At 40.0% G+C, this 9,636-nt stretch overlaps 34 non-coding genes and 1 pseudogene across 34 annotated transcripts; all 35 read left to right on the top strand.

Annotated features, from left to right (window-relative positions):
• Positions 1-70: 70 nt before the first annotated feature.
• On the top strand, positions 71-189 carry LOC127114676 (5S ribosomal RNA). The gene has a single exon (XR_007800482.1). It is a non-coding gene; the product is annotated as a 5S ribosomal RNA (ribosomal RNA).
• Positions 190-350: 161 nt separating this feature from the next.
• Positions 351-469, top strand: LOC127114675 (5S ribosomal RNA). Its single transcript, XR_007800481.1, has one exon. It is a non-coding gene; the product is annotated as a 5S ribosomal RNA (ribosomal RNA).
• A 161-nt stretch (positions 470-630) lies between these two features.
• LOC127114674 (5S ribosomal RNA) lies at positions 631-749 on the top strand. Its single transcript, XR_007800480.1, has one exon. It is a non-coding gene; the product is annotated as a 5S ribosomal RNA (ribosomal RNA).
• A 161-nt stretch (positions 750-910) lies between these two features.
• On the top strand, positions 911-1,029 carry LOC127114673 (5S ribosomal RNA). The gene has a single exon (XR_007800479.1). It is a non-coding gene; the product is annotated as a 5S ribosomal RNA (ribosomal RNA).
• Positions 1,030-1,190: 161 nt separating this feature from the next.
• LOC127114672 (5S ribosomal RNA) lies at positions 1,191-1,309 on the top strand. Its single transcript, XR_007800478.1, has one exon. It is a non-coding gene; the product is annotated as a 5S ribosomal RNA (ribosomal RNA).
• A 161-nt stretch (positions 1,310-1,470) lies between these two features.
• LOC127114671 (5S ribosomal RNA) lies at positions 1,471-1,589 on the top strand. The gene has a single exon (XR_007800477.1). It is a non-coding gene; the product is annotated as a 5S ribosomal RNA (ribosomal RNA).
• Positions 1,590-1,750: 161 nt separating this feature from the next.
• On the top strand, positions 1,751-1,873 carry LOC127114761 (uncharacterized; annotated as a pseudogene).
• Positions 1,874-1,922: 49 nt separating this feature from the next.
• LOC127114669 (5S ribosomal RNA) lies at positions 1,923-2,041 on the top strand. The gene has a single exon (XR_007800475.1). It is a non-coding gene; the product is annotated as a 5S ribosomal RNA (ribosomal RNA).
• A 161-nt stretch (positions 2,042-2,202) lies between these two features.
• LOC127114668 (5S ribosomal RNA) lies at positions 2,203-2,321 on the top strand. Its single transcript, XR_007800474.1, has one exon. It is a non-coding gene; the product is annotated as a 5S ribosomal RNA (ribosomal RNA).
• A 161-nt stretch (positions 2,322-2,482) lies between these two features.
• Positions 2,483-2,601, top strand: LOC127114667 (5S ribosomal RNA). The gene has a single exon (XR_007800473.1). It is a non-coding gene; the product is annotated as a 5S ribosomal RNA (ribosomal RNA).
• A 161-nt stretch (positions 2,602-2,762) lies between these two features.
• On the top strand, positions 2,763-2,881 carry LOC127114666 (5S ribosomal RNA). Its single transcript, XR_007800472.1, has one exon. It is a non-coding gene; the product is annotated as a 5S ribosomal RNA (ribosomal RNA).
• A 161-nt stretch (positions 2,882-3,042) lies between these two features.
• On the top strand, positions 3,043-3,161 carry LOC127114665 (5S ribosomal RNA). The gene has a single exon (XR_007800471.1). It is a non-coding gene; the product is annotated as a 5S ribosomal RNA (ribosomal RNA).
• A 161-nt stretch (positions 3,162-3,322) lies between these two features.
• LOC127114664 (5S ribosomal RNA) lies at positions 3,323-3,441 on the top strand. Its single transcript, XR_007800470.1, has one exon. It is a non-coding gene; the product is annotated as a 5S ribosomal RNA (ribosomal RNA).
• Positions 3,442-3,602: 161 nt separating this feature from the next.
• Positions 3,603-3,721, top strand: LOC127114663 (5S ribosomal RNA). Its single transcript, XR_007800469.1, has one exon. It is a non-coding gene; the product is annotated as a 5S ribosomal RNA (ribosomal RNA).
• Positions 3,722-3,882: 161 nt separating this feature from the next.
• LOC127114661 (5S ribosomal RNA) lies at positions 3,883-4,001 on the top strand. Its single transcript, XR_007800468.1, has one exon. It is a non-coding gene; the product is annotated as a 5S ribosomal RNA (ribosomal RNA).
• A 161-nt stretch (positions 4,002-4,162) lies between these two features.
• Positions 4,163-4,281, top strand: LOC127114660 (5S ribosomal RNA). Its single transcript, XR_007800467.1, has one exon. It is a non-coding gene; the product is annotated as a 5S ribosomal RNA (ribosomal RNA).
• Positions 4,282-4,442: 161 nt separating this feature from the next.
• On the top strand, positions 4,443-4,561 carry LOC127114659 (5S ribosomal RNA). The gene has a single exon (XR_007800466.1). It is a non-coding gene; the product is annotated as a 5S ribosomal RNA (ribosomal RNA).
• Positions 4,562-4,722: 161 nt separating this feature from the next.
• LOC127114657 (5S ribosomal RNA) lies at positions 4,723-4,841 on the top strand. Its single transcript, XR_007800464.1, has one exon. It is a non-coding gene; the product is annotated as a 5S ribosomal RNA (ribosomal RNA).
• Positions 4,842-5,002: 161 nt separating this feature from the next.
• Positions 5,003-5,121, top strand: LOC127114656 (5S ribosomal RNA). The gene has a single exon (XR_007800463.1). It is a non-coding gene; the product is annotated as a 5S ribosomal RNA (ribosomal RNA).
• Positions 5,122-5,282: 161 nt separating this feature from the next.
• On the top strand, positions 5,283-5,401 carry LOC127114655 (5S ribosomal RNA). Its single transcript, XR_007800462.1, has one exon. It is a non-coding gene; the product is annotated as a 5S ribosomal RNA (ribosomal RNA).
• A 161-nt stretch (positions 5,402-5,562) lies between these two features.
• Positions 5,563-5,681, top strand: LOC127114654 (5S ribosomal RNA). The gene has a single exon (XR_007800461.1). It is a non-coding gene; the product is annotated as a 5S ribosomal RNA (ribosomal RNA).
• A 161-nt stretch (positions 5,682-5,842) lies between these two features.
• Positions 5,843-5,961, top strand: LOC127114653 (5S ribosomal RNA). The gene has a single exon (XR_007800460.1). It is a non-coding gene; the product is annotated as a 5S ribosomal RNA (ribosomal RNA).
• A 161-nt stretch (positions 5,962-6,122) lies between these two features.
• Positions 6,123-6,241, top strand: LOC127114807 (5S ribosomal RNA). The gene has a single exon (XR_007800599.1). It is a non-coding gene; the product is annotated as a 5S ribosomal RNA (ribosomal RNA).
• Positions 6,242-6,402: 161 nt separating this feature from the next.
• Positions 6,403-6,521, top strand: LOC127114806 (5S ribosomal RNA). Its single transcript, XR_007800598.1, has one exon. It is a non-coding gene; the product is annotated as a 5S ribosomal RNA (ribosomal RNA).
• A 161-nt stretch (positions 6,522-6,682) lies between these two features.
• On the top strand, positions 6,683-6,801 carry LOC127114805 (5S ribosomal RNA). The gene has a single exon (XR_007800597.1). It is a non-coding gene; the product is annotated as a 5S ribosomal RNA (ribosomal RNA).
• A 161-nt stretch (positions 6,802-6,962) lies between these two features.
• LOC127114804 (5S ribosomal RNA) lies at positions 6,963-7,081 on the top strand. The gene has a single exon (XR_007800596.1). It is a non-coding gene; the product is annotated as a 5S ribosomal RNA (ribosomal RNA).
• A 161-nt stretch (positions 7,082-7,242) lies between these two features.
• Positions 7,243-7,361, top strand: LOC127114741 (5S ribosomal RNA). The gene has a single exon (XR_007800545.1). It is a non-coding gene; the product is annotated as a 5S ribosomal RNA (ribosomal RNA).
• Positions 7,362-7,521: 160 nt separating this feature from the next.
• Positions 7,522-7,640, top strand: LOC127114803 (5S ribosomal RNA). Its single transcript, XR_007800595.1, has one exon. It is a non-coding gene; the product is annotated as a 5S ribosomal RNA (ribosomal RNA).
• A 161-nt stretch (positions 7,641-7,801) lies between these two features.
• Positions 7,802-7,920, top strand: LOC127114801 (5S ribosomal RNA). The gene has a single exon (XR_007800593.1). It is a non-coding gene; the product is annotated as a 5S ribosomal RNA (ribosomal RNA).
• Positions 7,921-8,081: 161 nt separating this feature from the next.
• Positions 8,082-8,200, top strand: LOC127114800 (5S ribosomal RNA). The gene has a single exon (XR_007800592.1). It is a non-coding gene; the product is annotated as a 5S ribosomal RNA (ribosomal RNA).
• Positions 8,201-8,361: 161 nt separating this feature from the next.
• On the top strand, positions 8,362-8,480 carry LOC127114799 (5S ribosomal RNA). The gene has a single exon (XR_007800591.1). It is a non-coding gene; the product is annotated as a 5S ribosomal RNA (ribosomal RNA).
• Positions 8,481-8,641: 161 nt separating this feature from the next.
• Positions 8,642-8,760, top strand: LOC127114798 (5S ribosomal RNA). Its single transcript, XR_007800590.1, has one exon. It is a non-coding gene; the product is annotated as a 5S ribosomal RNA (ribosomal RNA).
• A 161-nt stretch (positions 8,761-8,921) lies between these two features.
• On the top strand, positions 8,922-9,040 carry LOC127114797 (5S ribosomal RNA). The gene has a single exon (XR_007800589.1). It is a non-coding gene; the product is annotated as a 5S ribosomal RNA (ribosomal RNA).
• Positions 9,041-9,201: 161 nt separating this feature from the next.
• LOC127114796 (5S ribosomal RNA) lies at positions 9,202-9,320 on the top strand. The gene has a single exon (XR_007800588.1). It is a non-coding gene; the product is annotated as a 5S ribosomal RNA (ribosomal RNA).
• Positions 9,321-9,481: 161 nt separating this feature from the next.
• On the top strand, positions 9,482-9,600 carry LOC127114795 (5S ribosomal RNA). The gene has a single exon (XR_007800587.1). It is a non-coding gene; the product is annotated as a 5S ribosomal RNA (ribosomal RNA).
• The last annotated feature ends 36 nt before the right edge of the window (positions 9,601-9,636 follow it).

The raw sequence follows: 9,636 nt of genomic DNA, 5'->3' as shown, positions 1-9,636 counted from the left end.
TAATTATGTTTGTTTTGCCGTTAATAAGTGAAAGAAATAAAATATATACAATCAAAGCGCATGAGATATCAGGTGCGATCATACCAGCACTAATGCACCGGATCCCATCAGAACTCCGCAGTTAAGCGTGCTTGGGCGAGAGTAGTACTAGGATGGGTGACCTCCTGGGAAGTCCTTGTGTTGCACCTCTTTTTTTGCGATTTTTTAAATACTTCTTTTTATTTCTGTTAATCGGCGTAAAAGAGTCGGAAAAAGTAGGAGAAGACAAGCATTTCAGCGTTAATTATGTTTGTTTTGCCGTTAATAAGTGAAAGAAATAAAATATATACAATCAAAGCGCATGAGATATCAGGTGCGATCATACCAGCACTAATGCACCGGATCCCATCAGAACTCCGCAGTTAAGCGTGCTTGGGCGAGAGTAGTACTAGGATGGGTGACCTCCTGGGAAGTCCTTGTGTTGCACCTCTTTTTTTGCGATTTTTTAAATACTTCTTTTTATTTCTGTTAATCGGCGTAAAAGAGTCGGAAAAAGTAGGAGAAGACAAGCATTTCAGCGTTAATTATGTTTGTTTTGCCGTTAATAAGTGAAAGAAATAAAATATATACAATCAAAGCGCATGAGATATCAGGTGCGATCATACCAGCACTAATGCACCGGATCCCATCAGAACTCCGCAGTTAAGCGTGCTTGGGCGAGAGTAGTACTAGGATGGGTGACCTCCTGGGAAGTCCTTGTGTTGCACCTCTTTTTTTGCGATTTTTTAAATACTTCTTTTTATTTCTGTTAATCGGCGTAAAAGAGTCGGAAAAAGTAGGAGAAGACAAGCATTTCAGCGTTAATTATGTTTGTTTTGCCGTTAATAAGTGAAAGAAATAAAATATATACAATCAAAGCGCATGAGATATCAGGTGCGATCATACCAGCACTAATGCACCGGATCCCATCAGAACTCCGCAGTTAAGCGTGCTTGGGCGAGAGTAGTACTAGGATGGGTGACCTCCTGGGAAGTCCTTGTGTTGCACCTCTTTTTTTGCGATTTTTTAAATACTTCTTTTTATTTCTGTTAATCGGCGTAAAAGAGTCGGAAAAAGTAGGAGAAGACAAGCATTTCAGCGTTAATTATGTTTGTTTTGCCGTTAATAAGTGAAAGAAATAAAATATATACAATCAAAGCGCATGAGATATCAGGTGCGATCATACCAGCACTAATGCACCGGATCCCATCAGAACTCCGCAGTTAAGCGTGCTTGGGCGAGAGTAGTACTAGGATGGGTGACCTCCTGGGAAGTCCTTGTGTTGCACCTCTTTTTTTGCGATTTTTTAAATACTTCTTTTTATTTCTGTTAATCGGCGTAAAAGAGTCGGAAAAAGTAGGAGAAGACAAGCATTTCAGCGTTAATTATGTTTGTTTTGCCGTTAATAAGTGAAAGAAATAAAATATATACAATCAAAGCGCATGAGATATCAGGTGCGATCATACCAGCACTAATGCACCGGATCCCATCAGAACTCCGCAGTTAAGCGTGCTTGGGCGAGAGTAGTACTAGGATGGGTGACCTCCTGGGAAGTCCTTGTGTTGCACCTCTTTTTTTGCGATTTTTTAAATACTTCTTTTTATTTCTGTTAATCGGCGTAAAAGAGTCGGAAAAAGTAGGAGAAGACAAGCATTTCAGCGTTAATTATGTTTGTTTTGCCGTTAATAAGTGAAAGAAATAAAATATATACAATCAAAGCGCATGAGATATCAGGTGCGATCATACCAGCACTAATGCACCGGATCCCATCAGAACTCCGCAGTTAAGCGTGCTTGGGCGAGAGTAGTACTAGGATGGGTGACCTCCTGGGCGTTAATTATGTTTGTTTTGCCGTTAATAAGTGAAAGAAATAAAATATATACAATCAAAGCGCATGAGATATCAGGTGCGATCATACCAGCACTAATGCACCGGATCCCATCAGAACTCCGCAGTTAAGCGTGCTTGGGCGAGAGTAGTACTAGGATGGGTGACCTCCTGGGAAGTCCTTGTGTTGCACCTCTTTTTTTGCGATTTTTTAAATACTTCTTTTTATTTCTGTTAATCGGCGTAAAAGAGTCGGAAAAAGTAGGAGAAGACAAGCATTTCAGCGTTAATTATGTTTGTTTTGCCGTTAATAAGTGAAAGAAATAAAATATATACAATCAAAGCGCATGAGATATCAGGTGCGATCATACCAGCACTAATGCACCGGATCCCATCAGAACTCCGCAGTTAAGCGTGCTTGGGCGAGAGTAGTACTAGGATGGGTGACCTCCTGGGAAGTCCTTGTGTTGCACCTCTTTTTTTGCGATTTTTTAAATACTTCTTTTTATTTCTGTTAATCGGCGTAAAAGAGTCGGAAAAAGTAGGAGAAGACAAGCATTTCAGCGTTAATTATGTTTGTTTTGCCGTTAATAAGTGAAAGAAATAAAATATATACAATCAAAGCGCATGAGATATCAGGTGCGATCATACCAGCACTAATGCACCGGATCCCATCAGAACTCCGCAGTTAAGCGTGCTTGGGCGAGAGTAGTACTAGGATGGGTGACCTCCTGGGAAGTCCTTGTGTTGCACCTCTTTTTTTGCGATTTTTTAAATACTTCTTTTTATTTCTGTTAATCGGCGTAAAAGAGTCGGAAAAAGTAGGAGAAGACAAGCATTTCAGCGTTAATTATGTTTGTTTTGCCGTTAATAAGTGAAAGAAATAAAATATATACAATCAAAGCGCATGAGATATCAGGTGCGATCATACCAGCACTAATGCACCGGATCCCATCAGAACTCCGCAGTTAAGCGTGCTTGGGCGAGAGTAGTACTAGGATGGGTGACCTCCTGGGAAGTCCTTGTGTTGCACCTCTTTTTTTGCGATTTTTTAAATACTTCTTTTTATTTCTGTTAATCGGCGTAAAAGAGTCGGAAAAAGTAGGAGAAGACAAGCATTTCAGCGTTAATTATGTTTGTTTTGCCGTTAATAAGTGAAAGAAATAAAATATATACAATCAAAGCGCATGAGATATCAGGTGCGATCATACCAGCACTAATGCACCGGATCCCATCAGAACTCCGCAGTTAAGCGTGCTTGGGCGAGAGTAGTACTAGGATGGGTGACCTCCTGGGAAGTCCTTGTGTTGCACCTCTTTTTTTGCGATTTTTTAAATACTTCTTTTTATTTCTGTTAATCGGCGTAAAAGAGTCGGAAAAAGTAGGAGAAGACAAGCATTTCAGCGTTAATTATGTTTGTTTTGCCGTTAATAAGTGAAAGAAATAAAATATATACAATCAAAGCGCATGAGATATCAGGTGCGATCATACCAGCACTAATGCACCGGATCCCATCAGAACTCCGCAGTTAAGCGTGCTTGGGCGAGAGTAGTACTAGGATGGGTGACCTCCTGGGAAGTCCTTGTGTTGCACCTCTTTTTTTGCGATTTTTTAAATACTTCTTTTTATTTCTGTTAATCGGCGTAAAAGAGTCGGAAAAAGTAGGAGAAGACAAGCATTTCAGCGTTAATTATGTTTGTTTTGCCGTTAATAAGTGAAAGAAATAAAATATATACAATCAAAGCGCATGAGATATCAGGTGCGATCATACCAGCACTAATGCACCGGATCCCATCAGAACTCCGCAGTTAAGCGTGCTTGGGCGAGAGTAGTACTAGGATGGGTGACCTCCTGGGAAGTCCTTGTGTTGCACCTCTTTTTTTGCGATTTTTTAAATACTTCTTTTTATTTCTGTTAATCGGCGTAAAAGAGTCGGAAAAAGTAGGAGAAGACAAGCATTTCAGCGTTAATTATGTTTGTTTTGCCGTTAATAAGTGAAAGAAATAAAATATATACAATCAAAGCGCATGAGATATCAGGTGCGATCATACCAGCACTAATGCACCGGATCCCATCAGAACTCCGCAGTTAAGCGTGCTTGGGCGAGAGTAGTACTAGGATGGGTGACCTCCTGGGAAGTCCTTGTGTTGCACCTCTTTTTTTGCGATTTTTTAAATACTTCTTTTTATTTCTGTTAATCGGCGTAAAAGAGTCGGAAAAAGTAGGAGAAGACAAGCATTTCAGCGTTAATTATGTTTGTTTTGCCGTTAATAAGTGAAAGAAATAAAATATATACAATCAAAGCGCATGAGATATCAGGTGCGATCATACCAGCACTAATGCACCGGATCCCATCAGAACTCCGCAGTTAAGCGTGCTTGGGCGAGAGTAGTACTAGGATGGGTGACCTCCTGGGAAGTCCTTGTGTTGCACCTCTTTTTTTGCGATTTTTTAAATACTTCTTTTTATTTCTGTTAATCGGCGTAAAAGAGTCGGAAAAAGTAGGAGAAGACAAGCATTTCAGCGTTAATTATGTTTGTTTTGCCGTTAATAAGTGAAAGAAATAAAATATATACAATCAAAGCGCATGAGATATCAGGTGCGATCATACCAGCACTAATGCACCGGATCCCATCAGAACTCCGCAGTTAAGCGTGCTTGGGCGAGAGTAGTACTAGGATGGGTGACCTCCTGGGAAGTCCTTGTGTTGCACCTCTTTTTTTGCGATTTTTTAAATACTTCTTTTTATTTCTGTTAATCGGCGTAAAAGAGTCGGAAAAAGTAGGAGAAGACAAGCATTTCAGCGTTAATTATGTTTGTTTTGCCGTTAATAAGTGAAAGAAATAAAATATATACAATCAAAGCGCATGAGATATCAGGTGCGATCATACCAGCACTAATGCACCGGATCCCATCAGAACTCCGCAGTTAAGCGTGCTTGGGCGAGAGTAGTACTAGGATGGGTGACCTCCTGGGAAGTCCTTGTGTTGCACCTCTTTTTTTGCGATTTTTTAAATACTTCTTTTTATTTCTGTTAATCGGCGTAAAAGAGTCGGAAAAAGTAGGAGAAGACAAGCATTTCAGCGTTAATTATGTTTGTTTTGCCGTTAATAAGTGAAAGAAATAAAATATATACAATCAAAGCGCATGAGATATCAGGTGCGATCATACCAGCACTAATGCACCGGATCCCATCAGAACTCCGCAGTTAAGCGTGCTTGGGCGAGAGTAGTACTAGGATGGGTGACCTCCTGGGAAGTCCTTGTGTTGCACCTCTTTTTTTGCGATTTTTTAAATACTTCTTTTTATTTCTGTTAATCGGCGTAAAAGAGTCGGAAAAAGTAGGAGAAGACAAGCATTTCAGCGTTAATTATGTTTGTTTTGCCGTTAATAAGTGAAAGAAATAAAATATATACAATCAAAGCGCATGAGATATCAGGTGCGATCATACCAGCACTAATGCACCGGATCCCATCAGAACTCCGCAGTTAAGCGTGCTTGGGCGAGAGTAGTACTAGGATGGGTGACCTCCTGGGAAGTCCTTGTGTTGCACCTCTTTTTTTGCGATTTTTTAAATACTTCTTTTTATTTCTGTTAATCGGCGTAAAAGAGTCGGAAAAAGTAGGAGAAGACAAGCATTTCAGCGTTAATTATGTTTGTTTTGCCGTTAATAAGTGAAAGAAATAAAATATATACAATCAAAGCGCATGAGATATCAGGTGCGATCATACCAGCACTAATGCACCGGATCCCATCAGAACTCCGCAGTTAAGCGTGCTTGGGCGAGAGTAGTACTAGGATGGGTGACCTCCTGGGAAGTCCTTGTGTTGCACCTCTTTTTTTGCGATTTTTTAAATACTTCTTTTTATTTCTGTTAATCGGCGTAAAAGAGTCGGAAAAAGTAGGAGAAGACAAGCATTTCAGCGTTAATTATGTTTGTTTTGCCGTTAATAAGTGAAAGAAATAAAATATATACAATCAAAGCGCATGAGATATCAGGTGCGATCATACCAGCACTAATGCACCGGATCCCATCAGAACTCCGCAGTTAAGCGTGCTTGGGCGAGAGTAGTACTAGGATGGGTGACCTCCTGGGAAGTCCTTGTGTTGCACCTCTTTTTTTGCGATTTTTTAAATACTTCTTTTTATTTCTGTTAATCGGCGTAAAAGAGTCGGAAAAAGTAGGAGAAGACAAGCATTTCAGCGTTAATTATGTTTGTTTTGCCGTTAATAAGTGAAAGAAATAAAATATATACAATCAAAGCGCATGAGATATCAGGTGCGATCATACCAGCACTAATGCACCGGATCCCATCAGAACTCCGCAGTTAAGCGTGCTTGGGCGAGAGTAGTACTAGGATGGGTGACCTCCTGGGAAGTCCTTGTGTTGCACCTCTTTTTTTGCGATTTTTTAAATACTTCTTTTTATTTCTGTTAATCGGCGTAAAAGAGTCGGAAAAAGTAGGAGAAGACAAGCATTTCAGCGTTAATTATGTTTGTTTTGCCGTTAATAAGTGAAAGAAATAAAATATATACAATCAAAGCGCATGAGATATCAGGTGCGATCATACCAGCACTAATGCACCGGATCCCATCAGAACTCCGCAGTTAAGCGTGCTTGGGCGAGAGTAGTACTAGGATGGGTGACCTCCTGGGAAGTCCTTGTGTTGCACCTCTTTTTTTGCGATTTTTTAAATACTTCTTTTTATTTCTGTTAATCGGCGTAAAAGAGTCGGAAAAAGTAGGAGAAGACAAGCATTTCAGCGTTAATTATGTTTGTTTTGCCGTTAATAAGTGAAAGAAATAAAATATATACAATCAAAGCGCATGAGATATCAGGTGCGATCATACCAGCACTAATGCACCGGATCCCATCAGAACTCCGCAGTTAAGCGTGCTTGGGCGAGAGTAGTACTAGGATGGGTGACCTCCTGGGAAGTCCTTGTGTTGCACCTCTTTTTTTGCGATTTTTTAAATACTTCTTTTTATTTCTGTTAATCGGCGTAAAAGAGTCGGAAAAAGTAGGAGAAGACAAGCATTTCAGCGTTAATTATGTTTGTTTTGCCGTTAATAAGTGAAAGAAATAAAATATATACAATCAAAGCGCATGAGATATCAGGTGCGATCATACCAGCACTAATGCACCGGATCCCATCAGAACTCCGCAGTTAAGCGTGCTTGGGCGAGAGTAGTACTAGGATGGGTGACCTCCTGGGAAGTCCTTGTGTTGCACCTCTTTTTTTGCGATTTTTTAAATACTTCTTTTTATTTCTGTTAATCGGCGTAAAAGAGTCGGAAAAAGTAGGAGAAGACAAGCATTTCAGCGTTAATTATGTTTGTTTTGCCGTTAATAAGTGAAAGAAATAAAATATATACAATCAAAGCGCATGAGATATCAGGTGCGATCATACCAGCACTAATGCACCGGATCCCATCAGAACTCCGCAGTTAAGCGTGCTTGGGCGAGAGTAGTACTAGGATGGGTGACCTCCTGGGAAGTCCTTGTGTTGCACTCTTTTTTTGCGATTTTTTAAATACTTCTTTTTATTTCTGTTAATCGGCGTAAAAGAGTCGGAAAAAGTAGGAGAAGACAAGCATTTCAGCGTTAATTATGTTTGTTTTGCCGTTAATAAGTGAAAGAAATAAAATATATACAATCAAAGCGCATGAGATATCAGGTGCGATCATACCAGCACTAATGCACCGGATCCCATCAGAACTCCGCAGTTAAGCGTGCTTGGGCGAGAGTAGTACTAGGATGGGTGACCTCCTGGGAAGTCCTTGTGTTGCACCTCTTTTTTTGCGATTTTTTAAATACTTCTTTTTATTTCTGTTAATCGGCGTAAAAGAGTCGGAAAAAGTAGGAGAAGACAAGCATTTCAGCGTTAATTATGTTTGTTTTGCCGTTAATAAGTGAAAGAAATAAAATATATACAATCAAAGCGCATGAGATATCAGGTGCGATCATACCAGCACTAATGCACCGGATCCCATCAGAACTCCGCAGTTAAGCGTGCTTGGGCGAGAGTAGTACTAGGATGGGTGACCTCCTGGGAAGTCCTTGTGTTGCACCTCTTTTTTTGCGATTTTTTAAATACTTCTTTTTATTTCTGTTAATCGGCGTAAAAGAGTCGGAAAAAGTAGGAGAAGACAAGCATTTCAGCGTTAATTATGTTTGTTTTGCCGTTAATAAGTGAAAGAAATAAAATATATACAATCAAAGCGCATGAGATATCAGGTGCGATCATACCAGCACTAATGCACCGGATCCCATCAGAACTCCGCAGTTAAGCGTGCTTGGGCGAGAGTAGTACTAGGATGGGTGACCTCCTGGGAAGTCCTTGTGTTGCACCTCTTTTTTTGCGATTTTTTAAATACTTCTTTTTATTTCTGTTAATCGGCGTAAAAGAGTCGGAAAAAGTAGGAGAAGACAAGCATTTCAGCGTTAATTATGTTTGTTTTGCCGTTAATAAGTGAAAGAAATAAAATATATACAATCAAAGCGCATGAGATATCAGGTGCGATCATACCAGCACTAATGCACCGGATCCCATCAGAACTCCGCAGTTAAGCGTGCTTGGGCGAGAGTAGTACTAGGATGGGTGACCTCCTGGGAAGTCCTTGTGTTGCACCTCTTTTTTTGCGATTTTTTAAATACTTCTTTTTATTTCTGTTAATCGGCGTAAAAGAGTCGGAAAAAGTAGGAGAAGACAAGCATTTCAGCGTTAATTATGTTTGTTTTGCCGTTAATAAGTGAAAGAAATAAAATATATACAATCAAAGCGCATGAGATATCAGGTGCGATCATACCAGCACTAATGCACCGGATCCCATCAGAACTCCGCAGTTAAGCGTGCTTGGGCGAGAGTAGTACTAGGATGGGTGACCTCCTGGGAAGTCCTTGTGTTGCACCTCTTTTTTTGCGATTTTTTAAATACTTCTTTTTATTTCTGTTAATCGGCGTAAAAGAGTCGGAAAAAGTAGGAGAAGACAAGCATTTCAGCGTTAATTATGTTTGTTTTGCCGTTAATAAGTGAAAGAAATAAAATATATACAATCAAAGCGCATGAGATATCAGGTGCGATCATACCAGCACTAATGCACCGGATCCCATCAGAACTCCGCAGTTAAGCGTGCTTGGGCGAGAGTAGTACTAGGATGGGTGACCTCCTGGGAAGTCCTTGTGTTGCACCTCTTTTTTTGCGATTTTTTAAATACTTCTTTTTATTTCTGTTAATCGGCGTAAAAGAGTCGGAAAAAGTAGGAGAAGACAAGCATTTCAGCGTTAATTATGTTTGTTTTGCCGTTAATAAGTGAAAGAAATAAAATATATACAATCAAAGCGCATGAGATATCAGGTGCGATCATACCAGCACTAATGCACCGGATCCCATCAGAACTCCGCAGTTAAGCGTGCTTGGGCGAGAGTAGTACTAGGATGGGTGACCTCCTGGGAAGTCCTTGTGTTGCACCTCTTTTTTTGCGATTTTTTAAATACTTCTTTTTATTTCTGTTAATCGGCGTAAAAGAGTCGGAAAAAGTAGGAGAAGACAAGCATTTCAGCGTTAATTATGTTTGTTTTGCCGTTAATAAGTGAAAGAAATAAAATATATACAATCAAAGCGCATGAGATATCAGGTGCGATCATACCAGCACTAATGCACCGGATCCCATCAGAACTCCGCAGTTAAGCGTGCTTGGGCGAGAGTAGTACTAGGATGGGTGACCTCCTGGGAAGTCCTTGTGTTGCACCTCTTTTTTTGCGATTTTTTAAATACTTCTTTTTATTTC

This window comes from Lathyrus oleraceus, unplaced genomic scaffold (genome assembly GCF_024323335.1).
Source record: "Lathyrus oleraceus cultivar Zhongwan6 unplaced genomic scaffold, CAAS_Psat_ZW6_1.0 chrUn0669, whole genome shotgun sequence".
Lineage (NCBI taxonomy): Eukaryota > Viridiplantae > Streptophyta > Magnoliopsida > Fabales > Fabaceae > Lathyrus > Lathyrus oleraceus.
This window is presented reverse-complemented; position numbering and strand designations above follow the sequence as displayed.